Source organism: Convolutriloba macropyga, chromosome 8 (genome assembly GCF_964194025.1).
Source record: "Convolutriloba macropyga chromosome 8, txConMacr16.3, whole genome shotgun sequence".
Taxonomy (NCBI): domain Eukaryota; kingdom Metazoa; phylum Xenacoelomorpha; order Acoela; family Convolutidae; genus Convolutriloba; species Convolutriloba macropyga.
Genome location: NC_134475.1, coordinates 32,697,857 through 32,715,806, shown reverse-complemented (window position 1 = coordinate 32,715,806; position 17,950 = coordinate 32,697,857). Strand labels below are relative to the sequence as shown.

At 35.2% G+C, this 17,950-nt stretch overlaps 1 protein-coding gene across 2 annotated transcripts in view; it reads right to left on the bottom strand.

Annotated features, from left to right (window-relative positions):
• LOC142344691 (uncharacterized) overlaps positions 1 to 16,562 on the bottom strand; it is a 173,034-nt gene extending 156,472 nt beyond the window's left edge. The window contains exons 1-2 of one of the 2 annotated variants that reach the window (XM_075396532.1): positions 16,222 to 16,562; positions 9,710 to 10,177 (exon numbers count right to left, since the gene is read on the bottom strand). The gene's annotated coding sequence lies outside the window, so the exon portion shown is untranslated. The remainder of the gene's footprint in view (positions 1 to 9,709; positions 10,178 to 16,221) is intronic. The other variant, XM_075396533.1, reaches the window with a different exon arrangement.
• Positions 16,563 to 17,950: the final 1,388 nt, after the last annotated feature.

The following is a 17,950-nucleotide window of genomic DNA, read 5'->3' as shown; positions in this document are numbered from 1 at the left end:
ATTCAAAATGTCAAAGAAACTGAAAAGTTAGGTAGAACAAAACTTTTTGTTTTGTACATAAAAAAACGTATCTGAAAAAAAAAATTATTGACTACAAGTCCTTAGAATAAATACACAACTTGTTGGTTGCGCCAACTTGTTGGTTGTGGGATGCAATGAGATACAATTCAAATATGAGATTCAATTCATTCAGAGCACAATTAAAGCCATAAAAAAAATAACATCCATGAAACCTGGTTAGCAGATATACGTATGAAACCACGATTCACAAAGCCAATTAAACACTTCAAAAACAAACCGTTCTGCAGTCAATGGAAAGAAAAAATACAAGTTGCAACCAAAACTTTTGGCAATAACGATGAAGTGAGAAAAACGAAGACAAATTGCCGCACGTTTTCTTAAGTTTTCACAAAAACAACATATAAAATTTTGGCCTGTTTTGTTTTATGAAATTCCGACCTTCTCATTCTAGCTGCTTATAGTGCTTCTTTTTTAAGAATCCACAGTGCTCAGATTAATACCCTGCTGGGCTCTTTTTTTAAGAACTGTTTCCACTATCGACATTTATTGTGAAGACAAATTAGAGTAGTCATTTTAATCACGCTGGTGTACACAACAGAGCCACAAGAAAATTATTCTCTTCAATGACGCGGCCATCAGTAGCTCTTGGTGATTAAAGCAATGGAATTAATTGTTTCAGTCCGTAGCTATTGATTTCTGTGACTTTTACACTATTTGTTTCAAAACATTGAGCGAGATTTTGCGGAAATTTGTTGTATTATTGTTGTTCTGTCCTTCAGTCTCATTAATGACAGATTTGGTTTCATCGGTTGCCAATGAGGCCTAAATAGTTCTAATAAAGAGCTCGAGATCTTAACAGGTGTTTGTATCCTTTTGACATTCTTATTTTAAGAAATGGAATTCGATTTTAGTCCTCCTTATTTTTCTTATTTTTCTTCTAGTCTGTTCGACTATTCTCAAAAATAAGCTAGCTTTGAACTGAGGCAATTCAGACCAAAGGACTTATTACCATTTGCAAGCTAGGAGATAAAAAGATGAGGCAACAAAAACTAAACCAAACACTCGCAAATCTCAAAATTGCCATAAAAACTATTGGGAACAAAATGCCTAAATGTTACGAAAACCCCCTAGCTAGGAAATGAAACTGTTAATTAGGTCAAAATCGGTCTCATTAGAAACAGGTCTTCATTGATAATAAGTGATACGTGACATCAAAAAAATTAATAGCAAAGAGGCAAAAATCATAAAAATTACTAATATTTTAGGATAACAAATGGAGTCATTTTCACAGAAAGTATTTGCTGCTCGTTGATGAGCTCAAGCGGTTGCAAATAGGCTCGAGTAGAACGCATATTTATTGAATTGTTAGCGCTCAAGAACAGAAATACAAAAAAAGAGAAATGAGATTGCCGCACGTGAAAAGAAATTTGAATTCAAATTCCCAAAAAACGATAAAATAACAATTTATGCGTCTACGTTAAAAGGAATGTAAAAACAATTACCAGTCTTTTTTGGATCGCTTTACGACTCCAGTGTGATTAAAACCACTACTCTATTTTGATTCCACAATGAAAGTCGATAGTGTGAACAGTTCTTAAAACAAAAGAGCGCAGCAGTACAATCCGAAAACTTTGGATTGTGAAGAAATAGGCTAGCTGAGAAGAAAAACAGCGGCTATTCGTGAAACGAAATAATCCGAATTTATAATTGATTATGTGAAAAATTGATGAAAAATTAAAATTTTCAAGCTGTTGTCATTATTCTATCAAAAACTATGTCTGAATATTATCTGCATCTTTTTGTCAGTTTTTGTAGTTCAGTGATTCCGATGAATTTTGGTGAATCAGAGGAATCATGTAGTGAAAAAAACCAAGGTTGAGTAGAACGCGGCAGTGTAACATTTTTCTTTTTTTAAATCTTTTTTGTCTTGTGATCAATGTTTGTGATCAATGGAACCAATAATAACCACATAGAAGCCTTTAATATGTTTTGAACTTTTTTGGCTAGTACTTTGTTTTGGCAGCAGTTTTGAAAAAATAAGGACTCTAAAAATCCCTGTTTTTCGTATTTGAAGTGAAATAATATAAAGGACTTATAAAGAATTTCCTTCAAATGTGACTGCTAGTCAAAATGAGATCATTTACTTGGTGCAAGAAGCTAAGTCAACTGTGAGGTGACGAAGTGGGGAACAAGTTTTCTTCTTAATTTCCACAAAGCTCTTCAGTTATTGTGTATATGAGTGTCCTTAAAAAACCAATTCTGTTATATTACTATCATATTGAACACCTAGAATCAGTGGAGAAGAGTTACAACATCTGGACTAATTTTACACGTAACTTTACAAGAAAAGTATATATTTTTTTACTTCGCTAAAGAATTGTCCCTGAAATGAGAGGATATTGAAAGCAAAAATATACTAGTAACTTTGTCACGCTTACCAGCATTCTGTGTGAACTGAAATTCGTAGCTAGCCAAAAACCAACAGAGAGCTTGAACTTGAGAGTTATGAAACGCATCGGGAACATTGAATGCAAAAAAATGGAAAAAAGCAAGGACACATTTTCTTGAAATTATGTTTCTTTTTTTCTTCTAATTATCAAAATGCGGCATTTTCAAAGAAAATCAATCTCGTTCAATCTTCTTTTTTTAAATTAAAAAACTTTAATTAAAATTCCAAAACTTTTCTGTTTAAAAAAATTTATCGTAAACAAGCCTCAACGAGCACGCTGAAAAGTTTTCCCAAGAAGCCAGAGAAACCAGCATGAAGATGTATAAAATACTTCAATTATGTTTGCTGTCAAATTTGATTGTTTTCAAAAAATTTTGGCGTCAATGTTTTCTTTCCCTTTGAAATTAGTTATCTTTAGTAGTTTTCTTGTCCATTTGGTGAATAATAATAGTTCATTTGGAAATGGTTTCTACAGACAAAAAACAGCAGAAAAAAAACTACAAGGTTGTTATTCAAAACTAATTAAGAAATTAAAGAAAAAGGAAGGAGCTAGAAGTTTTTCTGTCCCTCTTCTTTTTCATAATACTTTGGAGTCCGTTTAACTTTCCGATTCCCAGGTTCCAATCTTTTTTGTATTTCAAATAAATTTTTGTGCATTGAACATCAAGAAATAAAATTTTAAATGCGAACTAAGAAGAAGAGAAAGAGTACAAAAATTGTTTTTTGAATACTTATTTTTTACAAGAAAATATTAACTTTGTTTTGTTTGCAGTTGTTAATACAACTCATTTGTTAATGCAGCTGTAAATACAACTCAAAAGTGGGAGCTCAAAGTCTATTAAAGCTGGCTTCAGGCCGAGGAGATGTATCTAAATTCGCTAAGGATGGCCTCAAATGACGTCGTTAGAGGTTATAATATGTCACTAGAAAAAATTTAATAATTGAAAATAAAAATGACAAGAATTTCGTCGGACTTTTCATTTTAATTTTAGTAGAGAACTGCTGCCACTTGAATTCGGCAGCTGACATTTTTGAATGAGAGTGAAATTTATAGCGCGCAAAACAAAAATCAAGGGCATAAAAGTCAATCAAAAAGTGACAACAGTCCAGCACAAACTTTGCATAAAAAAGACCAACACATTTACAATAATTGCTTCCAACTTCGTTCGAGAGTATTTAAAAAACTTAATTTCAAGTTTTTCGTTCTTATTCATTTTTTTTCTCAATAGATTTTATTCATCTCATTCCAGTTGTGATGAAAACCTTGCTGAAAAACTTTTCTAGTAAAATTCTGAAAACAAAAGTGTGCTCGAAGAAAAACAATAGCTTGCGAAATTTCATAACTTCATTTTGTATGGAATAATCCCCACTGTTGTTAAGCTAGATGAGCTTTATTACTGCAAAAAATAACAATAATATAGCGCACATAAACAAAAATTTTGTCAAAATTAAATATTAATAAACTGATGTTATTCATGTTAAAATTTGAAACAGATTTATCTATATTGTCATTCTTCAAAGTTTGCTGTCCGATAGTTTAGCAGCGCTATTATTGAATGAATTTCATATTGCATTGAGCCTTTTTTTCCAACCACTTAAAACCACATGCTTTTAAACAAAATAGTGAAATTGGCTTGAATTGGTGAAAAATTTGCTTGGTTAATATAATTTTAATTCTCTACAAACATTGCTTGGCCCATAAAATCACTAAAAAAACGAAAATAATAACCGGAAAAAAGAAAGCTTTAAAGACTTTGCAACACAAAACAACATTTTTTGAAGAGCTCGTATGATTTGGGTTCTGTTTGATGATTTGATTGTTTGTAATTGCCAAAACTCAAAAAAAACTTCAAATTCGCTCTTGTCTGTTAATTCACTGTCAAGTTGAAGTACAAAAGTCGCAAAAAAACCTTACATAGTTTTGCCTCTCATCAATATTGCTCTTCATAGTTATATATTTTCCTTGAATATTTTTTCAGCAGTTATTCTTATTAAAATGAATTCTCAACACAATCATCAAAAAACAGAATTTACAACTTTTTCATCAAATTTTCTATTTTCCTCCCAATTTTTCCAATTTCTGTGCATTCAATTCCGCGTTTGATAAAATCATTGTGCTTTTTTTGCAAAAAATTATTACAAAAATTTGGTAAAAAAATCTACGCAGGCTCAAGAAATTTTGCATTTTAGTATTAAAATGATATTGTTGACACATCGCAAAATTTCATTGCTAAATTGGAGTCAAATTGGAAAAGGTTAAAAACAATCGGGTAAGAATAGGTTAAATAGGATTAAAAAAGTACGTCGGTCACCATGACACAAGGCAGTACCATGTGACCACAGAAAGTAAACAAAATAAAAGTAAGATCATTTCCGCGGTAAGCTAATGTCAAACAAACAAAATCACTTGGCGGAAATGAGTTGGAAAGTATGACATTGTTGAAAAATAAACAAAAATAGCATCCAAAACAGACTGAAGATACTGAAGCTCTAGTAACCCAATGGAGATTAGTAGTAGGTGGGTAATTTAAATTTTAGAACTAACGAAATTAATGCAGCTTTAATCTCTGGCCAAAAATTTTAAAACACCACTGAAGCAAAAAACATAACCGACTAACGTCGAGCGAATTGCTCTCAAACGACCAGCGAGCAGTTGGCTTCGTCAGTAGCTAGCTACGGTTTAGTGAGGCTAGCTTTAGCGTGATTCGACTCTGAAACTTCTAGTTTTCTAGCCTTGATTGTAAACATATCAAATAAAAAAATGGTATTATAAAAATTTGCAAAATATTGAAAAATTTAACAAAAAAAAGCTTCCAGATTTTGCAGTGAAAATGTTCAGAAATAGTTTCGGCCTCTGGAGTTAATTCAAGTGATCCATCTGCAAGACTTGAAAAGCTTTGTTGGCCAGTAATGATCGTTAAACTCAGAAAAGGACAAAAATATTCAAAAATTTGAAAACAATAGCAAATTTTAACATAATCTTGCTAAAAGTCACGATATTAAAATCTTAAAAAACAATTTCATTGTCTCAAGAGACTTCCCATAATCCCTATTTCAAGATTTAAATAGTTTCACTGGCTCATAAATATCCATAAACTTGGAACATGATAATTTTGCGAAAATTTTGAAAAAAAAAAAATTTATCAAAAAATTGCTAAAGCTGGAGTCATTAAAACATTGATAACCATTCCATTAATTCCAGAAACTATGCACCAGCTTATCATCAAACTTTGGAGGAGGTCCTGGGCCCCTGGGGCACGAAAAAATTGACGAAAAATTAAAAAATATTCCAAAAACGTGAAAAAATTGAAAAAGATTTTTAAAGTTTTGCTTAAATTCGTGCTGCTATAATCTTGAAAAACTTTCCACTAGATCTATAAATTACACAGTAACCTATTATCAGACCCTAGAGGAGGTTCCTTAGGCTTCTTGAAGCAGTAAAAACAAAAAAATGACAGAGATTCAAAAAACTTGAAAAAAATGGCAAAAATTATCAAAAAAAATCAATAAAATTTGTGATATTGAAAAGTTGAAAAATATTCCAAGGTAAATAAAAATTTTTCAATAGCCTATCATTAAACCCTAAAGGAGGCGTACTGGCTCCTGGGGCTGGAAAACTTTAGATAATTACAATAATTGTTAAAAAATTTGAAAAAAAAAATGCAATTTTTACAAAAAAAATCGATACGATTTGTGATATTAAAAAGTTGAAAACTATTCCATGGCCAGTAAAGTTTTTTCAGTTGTTTTTTATCAAACCCTTAAGGAGGATTTCTGGCTCCTGGGTTGGGAAAAACCAGGGTGCTGACGAGGAGCAACATTAGGGTGGTGGCAACAGGGCTTTGGGGGGGGGGGGGTGGGGCAATATTGGGGGGGTTCGGGGTCAACAGTTGGGGGGAGGGGTCTTCAACCTGTAAGAACAGACCTTCATACCCTAAGTCTAAGTATAAGTCTCCAAAACAGTTTGAGCTGAAACAGAGCTGAAAGGCTCTAAAAGCACTTAATGACCGCTAGGCGCAACCTGCTTATCCCTTTTTTGAGGACGAAAATTCAAAAGCGTCAGACGAAAAATTGGTCAAGCAAGACAAATTGAATAAAAAAAGACCGACAGGACTAATATAATTGCTGCAAACTTCGTTTGAGAGCAATTAAAAAAGAAAAAAATGAGTTAGTAAAAGCATGACTTTTCTCAAGCATCTCCTATAGCAGACTTAAATTAATCTTTCAATTGTTTTCTATTTGCGTCAATCCAGTGGCAGGATTTTACTCCTTTCATAATGACATTTTTATGAAAACCTTTTAAAGGTGATACGTGTGTTCTTATGGTGCCCAGTTGCTACTTAGTGAATGCTTGCAGATGCAACAAATGTGGTTAGATAAGACCTTGGTAGGGCGACATGATTAACATTTTCAGGAGAAAAAAATGACGAGAAATAAACGTAAAAACTCCTTTACTCATTAACACTTTATCATTCACGACCTGACTATCTTTTATGAATGACTTGGCTATTTTATAAGAGTTGGTTGCAATGGTTGCTTTGCATTGTAAATTGTGAAACAGTTAATGAGTTTAGATTTTTTTTATCTCTTCTTTATTTCTTTGAAGTATTATTGAACCACATTTGTTGCATAAGGGGCACATTCGATTGGTTATCTTGCACTAATAAAAACTAATATCAGTAACAAGTGTGGCCTTGAACTCAGAAGAGACAAGTGCGAATTGTGGTCCACCTCGTGTTTTAATGCTGTTGATAGTAGGATAAAGAGAAACAGCCAATCAGGAATCGAAATCTTGGGCGCAGCAATCGGAACACCCACTTGTGTTGCGTCTTGTTTAGAAAAACGGGTTAAAAAACTCGAGAAGGTGTTAGACAATCTAGGCTATATAGAGGACCCTCAGTGCGCTCTTGGAATTTTGCGTAGCTGCCTAGGTGCACCTAAGTTAGTGTATTCGTTGAGATGCAACACACCGTCCACTGAGAGTAACATAATACTTGAAAAATTTGACCATCTCCAACGAACAACTTTTGAAAACATATTGGGTTCTGTAATCAGCGATAATTCATGGAAGCAAGCACGCCTGCCAATAAGCAAAACAGGAGCTGGAGTTCGACGTTTTCTGAACCAATTCAAAGCAGCTTATGTTGGCTCCTTATGTCAGTCAGCAAACATAGTAGAACAAATTACTGGTGTCAACCCAACTCACGAAGTTAGTTTCACAGACCTAGTGGAGGAGTTTAGCGCTTTGGGGATTCCTCATTTGACGCAACAGAAAATTCAAGAACAATTTGACAATACGGCTCTAAGCAACCTTCTTGAAGGTCAAACTTCCACCAGAGAAAAAGCTAGACTGTTACCTCTTTCCCTACCTCAATCAGGAGCTTGGTTGACGGCAGTACCTATCCCTGCTCTTGGCCTACACCTTCAACCTAACGAATCCCGAGCTGATCTGAAATACCGTTTAGGAGTTCCACTCTATGATTCGGACAGGAGATGTCCATATTGTAAGTCAGCTATTTTGGACATATTTGGAGATCATGCCGTTTCATGTCACGGGCGTGGCGATATTATCGCTCGTCATGACAGAGTACGTGACACAATAATGACAGCATGTTCGTCGGCCAATCTTTCCCCTGTATGTGAGCAAAAACATCTTCTGCCGGAAAATATTTCAAGACCAGAGGACGTGTATTTGCCCAGTTTTATAACAGGACAACCCGCAGCCTTAGACGTCACCATTACGTCCCCACTACAAGCCAGTCTTATCTCAGATGCGGCGAGGACATGTGGTTTTGCTCTAACCCTAGCAGAAGACAGAAAGATTGGGCATTACTACCAGAAGTGCAGCGATATGGGTATCCACTTCATACCTTTGGCGTTAGAAACTTTTGGCGGACTATCCGAAACAACAAGGAAAACATTGAAAATAATAGCTCTTTTATCTGATAACAGAGGTTTCCAGCCCTCAAGCCTATCAGTAGCCTTCAGTCGGCTCGCTCATGCGGTATCAATAAGTGCCATGCGTGGCTCAGCTACAATGCTGATTGCAAGAGATTCGCGACTATGAGCCAGAATTGATGGGGACTGTCGTATCCAATTGTGCCGCTATGCCCAATCAGAGGGTCAAGAAAATCCAGTTCAAGAATTCACTAACCTCAAGTGATATTGGACTCACTTCATGAGAGGGGAGGCCTTCTGTGTTTAAATGTCACCCAATGAGTGGGGACTTCAGATAATTTTACTAGTTTTTGTCCCCATACATCAGCAGAGAAACTTCGAAATCACCGAAGGAAACGAGTTTTCTCAAAGACATCTAATTGAAAGTACAGCTGCATTCACAATTTGTTAAATCCTTCAATCACGAGTTTATATTCTTACCCGACCAAAGTGGGGAGAATATAAACGAACATTTCACGCGTGCAAATTTGAAATGGACAGTTAAATTTAGAATTACTGAACTGCTGATCTGTTGAATTAATTATCATATTTATGATAACCAAGTTAATTATAATTCAAACTTTAATAAAAAAATAAAAAAAATATCAGTAAGTACTAACTATCTTGCAATACTATCTTGCAATACAAGGAATTATTTTCAAAAATCGCATCAGTTCAAAAGAGCTCTCAGATTTTGCATTTTGCAGATCCTTGTCGAGAAAAAGATTCTCTACTCCCGATTCTTCACCATTTTCAAAAGATAGAATTTAACTGAAAAATAAGAAAGATTGGTCACAATTCATAACGGAAGAACACTTTAAACTCCTCAGTTTGTAAGTTTTTTTTACTTATTGCTCGATTTCCATACAAAAACTGTTGAAAGCGTCACAAAAACTTCGAATAGTTTTGCTTCAAATTGTAGTTAATTGCCTCCGTTAATTTGTATTTTTTTTTCATTACATTCATAAAATAGAAAGCAAGTAATGCTGCTCGTTCTCACATTTCCCTTTCTCTTATCAAATTTTAGTGACTTCAGTTCTGCATTTGATCATACCTTCGCGCTTTTTGTTCCGGCAATGATTCTCAAAACTGGGGGGGGGGGATTATGGAAGTAGGTTCGAAGTAGGTTCAGTGAGAAGTTTGGCATGGGACCTCAACCAGCGTTTGGCGACAATTTTGTACTAGGCTTGAGAGTTTTTTCACCAAAAGTTCTTTAAACATGGCATATTAGTGAGATTGTTAAGATCTGACTAAAAATAATAAAGCTAAATTGGTGTGAAATTGAAATGGATTAAAACTAACCTTTATTACCTCGACAACTACGTCACAGAGGAGATTCTTGTGAGCTTTGAAGGTAAACAAATAAATGAAATGTCACTTCCACGGTAAACAAATGTCAAACTAATAATACACTTGGCGGGGATGAGAGGACACGTAAGAGAGGAATGCAAAATAAACAACAATAGCATCCAACACCGCCTATGGGCACAGAAGAGGTAGGAAAACAATGGATATGAATGGTTGACTGGTAATTTAATTGTTATAACCCATAGACATAACCTAGTTATAATCTCTTGCTAAACCCGTCAGCTGCAATTCCACTAACCAAGTAGGAGTAATAATAAGTTAGAACAATGGTTGCTCCTGAATTTGATGGTCAAAATGCGTGAAAAAACAAACACTTCACAACAATCGTTTATTTCTCAACAATTTTCCATGAATGTCAATTTGATCACGCTGTGTAGCAATAAACTCGCTTGCGTGCGCCTTCTAATGGCATTACATTCAGTCTAATTTTTTTCGAGCAGTAATTTTTTTTTCAGGTTGAGGAGGGGACTTGATTTGGGTTATATGTGTATGCATATTTGCAGAGAGTTAAGGTAAAATTTGACCACGTGTCTAGCATGCTAATACAGCGTATCAATTTGCCATTTATAGGCAGAAATGGGTTTTTAACGGGGCATTTTGGAATAAAACTGTAATTTGAAGCTTATCCTTATCCCCACCGCACAACACGCAACCTGGCAGAGCTAACTCTCTCGCAAACTGCCTAACTGGCCGAATGGAATAAATTTTACTGAGAAAGCCGAAAAGTCTCTTGGTTGCCATGCTAACTAATATGACTTCTGCTCGCTCAATTTTGTATTGAGTGCAAATCTGATACAGCAACTTAGAAGTGCAAAAGATTTTTAAAAAATGGTAAGAAATGCAGTTTCGAAGTAGCCGATCAAAGTGAAAAAATAAGAAAAAAAATGTGCAAAATCTATTATTCAAATTGCTTCCTTAACTGAAAACAAGTATTTCTCCATTTTCTACAGATTTTTTTATGTTCGTTGTCGTTTCGTCGAGCTCTGTAAGCTGTAACAATGAGATTTGATAAGGTTCGACCCTAATTGAGAAATTTCTGATTATAAAGCTGAGAAATCGTCGGTAAATCGACGATTTCTAACCAGAAATGAACAAAGTCCCTGTTTTTTGTCGATATTAGGCAGATTATTTGTCTATTATTAAGGTACAGAAACCTTCAGTATTGTCGTCGTGTCCCTTTTGAGAAAAGCGAAGATTTAGACGGATTGTTTTGTTTTTGAACCAATAAACCGCTGTTCTCGTACATATGACGATGATGCCAAAGGAACCACACTTACAGAACCTTTCTCACCTTACAAACAGACGACAATGAAGCTATGTATTAAAAATTTTTCATCACTTTTAGTCGGTCTTCTCAAGCAGAGCTTTCTCTGCACAGCTTTCGGTCAACCGATACAAAATATAATATAACACAAAACCGTGTAAGTGTGGTGTAATAGATGGAGTGAGATAGTATGGTGTATTGCATATGTATATATATAGTTCCTGGTGCTAGGATTATTAGCCGACTGGGAGTCTAGCCGACAAGGAAAAAATGCGAAATATAGCCGACAGCTTAATTCTCATTGGTTGACAAATCAGATTACTCAAAATCAGATTGGTCGAAAAGTTCGTCCAACCATTAAAGTTGGTGAGAGATCCTGTTGTCGGGTTAACTTCTCATATTTTGGTTTACGGCTAAAGCCTTTGTCGGCTAACTGGTTGTTGATGATTGTTCCTCAGTTAAAATAGGGTGGAGGCAACAAGACACGGCCAGTAGGGAAGCAGAAAGGGCTTGGGGGTGATTTAGCAATATGTACTAATACACAATATTACATTACTACTCCGTTTGTGTATGCCCTGAGAGCTACCTCACTTTTTGTTCCTCCAAATTGGGTTTTTCTTTCAGGCAACTTGCCGACCGTGCGGCTTTGAAATACACATATAGCTTTCCATAACATTGTTTTAAACATTTCTATTAATACTTAGGTTGATTTCTATATATAGATGTCTCAATTTGCAAGTACTTAATCCATAAATGGGGGTTGAAATGCTGTTTCTCGGAAATTGTTATTATTTCATGTGCATAAAATCGTGGGAGAGAAAACCGCAATTGTTTAAATTGGAATTTTTAGACCAATGCATCTGTTAAGTTGTTTTGAAATCCAACAAACTACTCTTGAGAAAACCTCAAAAGTAGTAAAGACAATGTTCACGAGATAGATAACTTTTCACATGAATCTTGCATTAGTTCTGTCAGCGATTTCTAGCTTTCAGCTAAACAAAATTTATGTCAAGTCAAACTTTGGGTAAATAATATCATATATAACATCAAAAATATTAAACATTTTATTCGGAAATTGGACATCTTGATTTATCTCGAACGTCCTGATTTATCTACCCATTTGAAAGTGGCAAAATAGGACTGACCTAATTCTTAGTTTCCTGCTTATCAAATAAGAAAAGCAGGCTTTTCGTAAATATATAAGCGCTTTTCTTGTTTATGCGTAGAAATTTGTTAATGAGCATCAAGTTTAATATTTGCACAGAATTTAGATTTTTTTCTTTTTTGTGTGACAGCGAGAAACTTTAACAACTCATTATATTTGAAGACGGTTTGGTTTGCATTCATAATGAAACTGTAATCAAATGCAGATACCAAAAAGCAAAATTCTGCTTAAGGCCATGAATTCACAATCAAAACTTCTTGGCAAAAAAAGTACGAGGCTTTAAAAATTTATCCATCCTTTTTTAAAAGAAAAAAGCTGCAGCAGAGAAAACATTCAATTTTGAGTGCAATAATTCTAGTTAACATAAATCATTTCGTTTTAAGTAATTAAAAATGTACTGCGTGGCGTCTTGCATTTTTTTTTTAGCTTTTTGGAATATAGGGCAATCTTTTTTACCTTTATCAAGTTTTACTGTTATTATTACAGGACTTCGGAAGTATTCGTCTGAAAATTTAATTAGCTGTTTGTCCACTGTAAACTTTTGAAAATTCTGTTGGAATCTATCTGTCGGATCTAGTGGAAGCCTACGTTGTTTGTTTTGGGTGGGATTTCAGATTGGAGTGCGCTATGTGGTTTATTGATTTTCTTTGTCCAGCAGGGGATTATTGATTTTCCAGTTTGAGATTTTTGTAAACAACCATACTGTGATTCGGTTGTGGTTTTGTATGATACTGTCTTCAAAGTCTTGTTTCTCATCTGGTAGACTGTCTTTTTGGGTTAGTTGGTATGTTGCAGTTCCAATTTTGCCATTACCTCTTTGCCCACTAACTTTTCTGTATTTTAGTATTTTAGAACAGCAATAAGTGAGCAATTTTTTTTGCTATGGATGATACTGATGTAAGTTTTCGGTGGATTATCTCTTCTATGATGATCTTGGAATTGTTGACTTATTTGCAGTCATGCAATGATTTCTACGGTTGTTGGATTTGCGTTTTTATTATGTGGAGCGTTTTGATTGCCCTGTCTATGGCAATGAAGCTCCTAGATTTTCCCCTGTTCGCCAGCCAAAATAATGTGTTGTTTTTGTTTTAGTTTCTATCCGCATTTCATCTTTGTTGCTTTTTTTTAGATTGTGATACTTTTTCGTTTGTGAATGTGATGTTACAAAATGGGTTCACCCTTTTTTAGTTGGTCGAAAACTCTCGTATATAGCATGTGATTTCTGGGCCTATTGTATCTTCTATTGAATACTCTGCCGTTGATTCGACGTGCTGGTTAAACGATGTTGAGAACTATGTTCTGTCTTTGATCACTTGTTGAACAATTCGGACGTAAGTTCGTGGATTTCGTTTGTGGTTCATATTGTGGAATGGGTTGTCGTAATGACGTGTTTTTCTTGTGCTTGATAATTTGATTTCAGTGGAATTTGAGAACGGCATATTTTGGCAGAGTGTCCTATCTTTTCGATCATTCGGCATTTCTGTTGTTTTGTTGGGCATACGTTTATGGACCCTTGCAGAAAATTCTTACCGTTGGCAGTCTTGCAATTGACCGGTTGACAGCGCTGTAACAGTTCCGGTAGGTTTTTGGTTTCTGATAAATTGTATGATCTGTTCCATGATTTCTCACTTTTTGTTAATATCTTTGACTTCTTTCTCTTGTCAATAAACATTGTAGCTTTTCTTTTGGTTTTTTTATGAGTAGAATTTTTAATGTGGTTCCCTTATACTGATGACAACCTAAGAGTTGTAACATGTTTTGTTTTGATTCGTGTGAACGTGTCTTTCAGTTGTTCCAGTAGTGTGTCTGTTGCTCATTTGTAAAGGTCTGTGTATTGAGCTGTTTTTTTGCTTATAATCCGAAAGATAAGTATTAGGCTTTTTAATTTGTTGTTTGATTCGTCCGTGGGGACATTAACTACAGACGGGCCTTTGAGTTTTACTGACTGGCAACATTATTGTCAGTCTGTTTTCCTCGTAGCTTCTCTTTGTTCTCATTGTAGTCTTTTTCTGCTGCCGTTTCGTCGACAAGTTCTGGTCCCTAGTAAAGCCTACTGGAGAGCAAGCCATAGGTTGCTGAGCCATAGTATAGAGTCAAACAACAAAAAACAAAAGAGCAATGAATTATGGTCACTTCACTTGACTTATCTCTGATAACCTTCAACGCAAACGTGATATCAGTAAACTGAATTGCAAACATCCAATGAGCGATGAGATCAAACTAATGAAAACCTAAAGGATATGATAAGAACGACGATCGCTCAAGGATTGACTTTTTTGTCAGAGATGATAGGAGGGCTAAGAGAAATGATTGCAGAAAAATACATGAGGTATAAGCCAACTGTTCAATTTAAAAAGTTAAATCAACACCCGTACCGAACCCCCAGAGTCCATCAGGATTTTCCATCAGTCCAAAATTAAGAGATTTTCCAGAGGCCAAGTCTTGGCAGAGAGATGCCAAGACTTGGGTAGCGGAGCCAAGACTTGAGACCTCTATGGGCAGAGAGAGGCAAAGAGTTAGTTTTTTTGGGCAGCGCAGAACCCAAGTCTTGGGTTTCTCTTAGCAGAGTTAAGGGTGACATCATGAAGATCCGACGTTTTTAATTTAATGAGGGCAACTCTCTTACAAATTTGGCGACCAATTACACGTTTTCAGTCGAAAAATCATTTGCAGGTGAAATTCGTGAACTTCACCCCATGACTTGGGGCCTCTCTGGGCAGAGAAAATCCAAGTCTTGGGTTTCTCTGCCAAGTCATAGAATCGGTTTCTTCTCTTGGTGTTCACTGATTTACAAAATATCTACTCTTTATTTGCAATTTCATTTTATAAATGACACTAAGTTGTAAAACAGGAACTAGGTTTACACAATTCACTTATTCAAATATTGCGAGAGCCAACTTATGGTCAGTTGATTCACTATTCCCATAATTACACTTTTTGTATATGCTTGCTTGCGTCCCATCCTACAATTTAAACGGTCATTTTGGAATTGAAACTTTTAGGTAAAAGAAGAAGAGATTTTCAAATTTCTCTCATATAATTGCTCAGGGCGCAAAATTTCTTTGTGTTAGCAATGACATCTTTATAGACAACAAAGCAGAGCGAGGCATCAGTTCAACTATGGCCCCACCCATTTCATTTTGCAAACAGGGAGTGAATCATTTACTAATCAAAGTTGAGTAATCTGTGTGGTCTCTTAGGACTCTTGTAAGCTTAACTCAGAAATATAAATGAACAAAGTTATGATATTTAATCGAAGTGAAATAAGAAAAAAACTGTTTCTTCACAATTTTGGAATTACATTTAACAGCGATTGGGAGGCAAAACAGCGCTCTTCTGTACAGCTAAGAATATAATAGCCTGAGAGGTGCAGGCTAATCTGAAATAGTTTTAGCATTTTAAGCCTAATTGAAAAGGCTAGGCAGTTCTCTATCAACAGGTAAACTCGGGATTGTTGCCAAGTTCCGATTGATGAAAAATCCGATTGACCAAAAATCTTTTTTTAATCATCTGAATGAAGCATAACTCAAAGTTGCTACTTTTAGTGAGAATTCGACCTCAGTTTTTTATCCAGTCTAGCGATCCATGTAAAATACGTTTCTTACCTTTTGGTTCGTTGCCATATGCACGTTACTCTTAACTAAGTTTCTAAATTTTTTTTGCACAAAAATTTCTTACCTTTTTATATGAAAATTGTCAGACGCGAGGCAATATCTCCGCTATTGGTTTGAAACGTTGGGTTCTAACTAATACGCTATCAAGGTCACCCAAATTTGATCCACCTTCCGGAAATTTTTGGAATTGTGTTGCAGTTATCTGCTTTTTATCGACAGAAACTCAAATTGAAAAAAATATATAAAACGACGTTAGACTATGACCCTGTAACTAATGTCCTTGGCTTTTCAATGTGCTTGAATTGTATGAAAACGGAAGCATCAAAAGAGTTAGGATAAAAGGTAATTTGCAAAAAGACTTCTTACAGTTAAAACCTTCACATCAAAAAGATTATACTCAAACCAGGTATTTCGAGCTTCAAAATAATCTCAGCGGCAGATTAACTGTAAAGCTAAAACTAGGGAAGATAAACAGTTAAAATTTGCATCTAGTTATAATTTAAAAAGGAAAAATACAACGAAGATATATAGTAGGAAATATTACAATTGACGTTCAAATTATTCTTTGTTTTATGACGCTTGCGAATTGGTTTGTTTGCGTGTATTTCTGTTTGTATACACTTTCTGATCATGGTAATACTATGAATGCAATAATAGTAATAGTACACAAAATATTACCACAGTTTATTCAGTAGCAGAAGAAGAAGAAACGCAAAAAGTGAGAGAAGAGAGGTCTGAAATATGAATAATAGGAAAATAGAGATAGTAGATGGAAAGGTAGAAAGAGTGAGGAAAAAGGAAAAGAGAAGCTAAATGGGGGGGGGGGGGTGCGTTTTATTCCTTCCTTCCTTACTTGATTGTATTGTGGGATTTGCATATAGTAACACAAGGAATTAACAAACATATACACAATTATGCACACCAATATATAGAATATACAGGTAGATATATAGGCGTACCTTTATATATATTGAGCAACAATCTCTGGTAAATTCAGAGCTAAGATCGCAAGTGAGAGAAGTTAACAGTGAGATTAAAAAGTAAAGATTGTTTCCGACTTTGATTGTAAAAGACGCGGTCCGCAATGTACTACATATACAAGCTTACTACCAATAGTTATGCTTAAGTTGTACTAAAAAAATAGTACACCAAGAAACCAATACTATAAATACTACAACAATACATCAGATTTACTATAGTAGTCCTGTTTATGCGACTTATAATACCATATTGAACATAATACAGCTAAATGCCGATTCCATTTTTTTATCTCATGTATCCACCCCACTATATGGTAATAAAGCACCCGCCCAACCACCCATGCCCTTTGTTCATACCTTGACGCCCCTCTTTGTTCCATAAATTACTATGGCTTACACCATAAAATAACACCATTCTCCATGAGTATAACAGTACAACCGCGTAGGATAAAACTAGTTACGTTTAATTGAATGGATAATGCGCGGTTCTAAGGTGAGGACCATTTAGTCCGGTTTTGATAGAGTAAAGAATTGGGATTATTTTAAGGCGGCCCCTATTTGAGCTCTATCTACTGCCTTTTCATTTATAGACACAGAGCTATTTTTCTGCGCGCGAAATAGCCCTCCTTAACTCTAAAGGACTAACCAACTCAGGGAAACACTGAATAAGAAATTCAATTATTACGGCAATAAATATATAAAGCGCCGGAGTGAATGATATAAACATCATGGATAAAACAAGAGGACTGACTCTAAACAACTGTCCAGCTTTATTTAAAATAGAATAGAGTGTTCGAAGTCAGTGTTTAGTGGAGAGTTCACATATTACATTTCCATCTGCTGCATGCATCCGGGGTTACTCGATCTGTTCACTACAGTTGGAAATCTGTCAATTTTGTGGATTCCGCAAAGTAAGTTGGTGACTTGTGTCGTCAGTAGGTGATCAACAGTGCTTTATATGTGAGATCAGTGAGGATAACAGTTACAAGGTATTCTGGCCAGTAACGTCTTGTCCGTGCAAGTTGTCTCCCATTCATTTGTACAAGTGAGAGCTTCGGTTCCCAACCGGAGAGAGATGTGTCGCATATGAGTCGATGTAGCTGAGGAAGAAGATTTCTTGTTCTTTGAATCCCTTTCATTTGCCCTCTTACG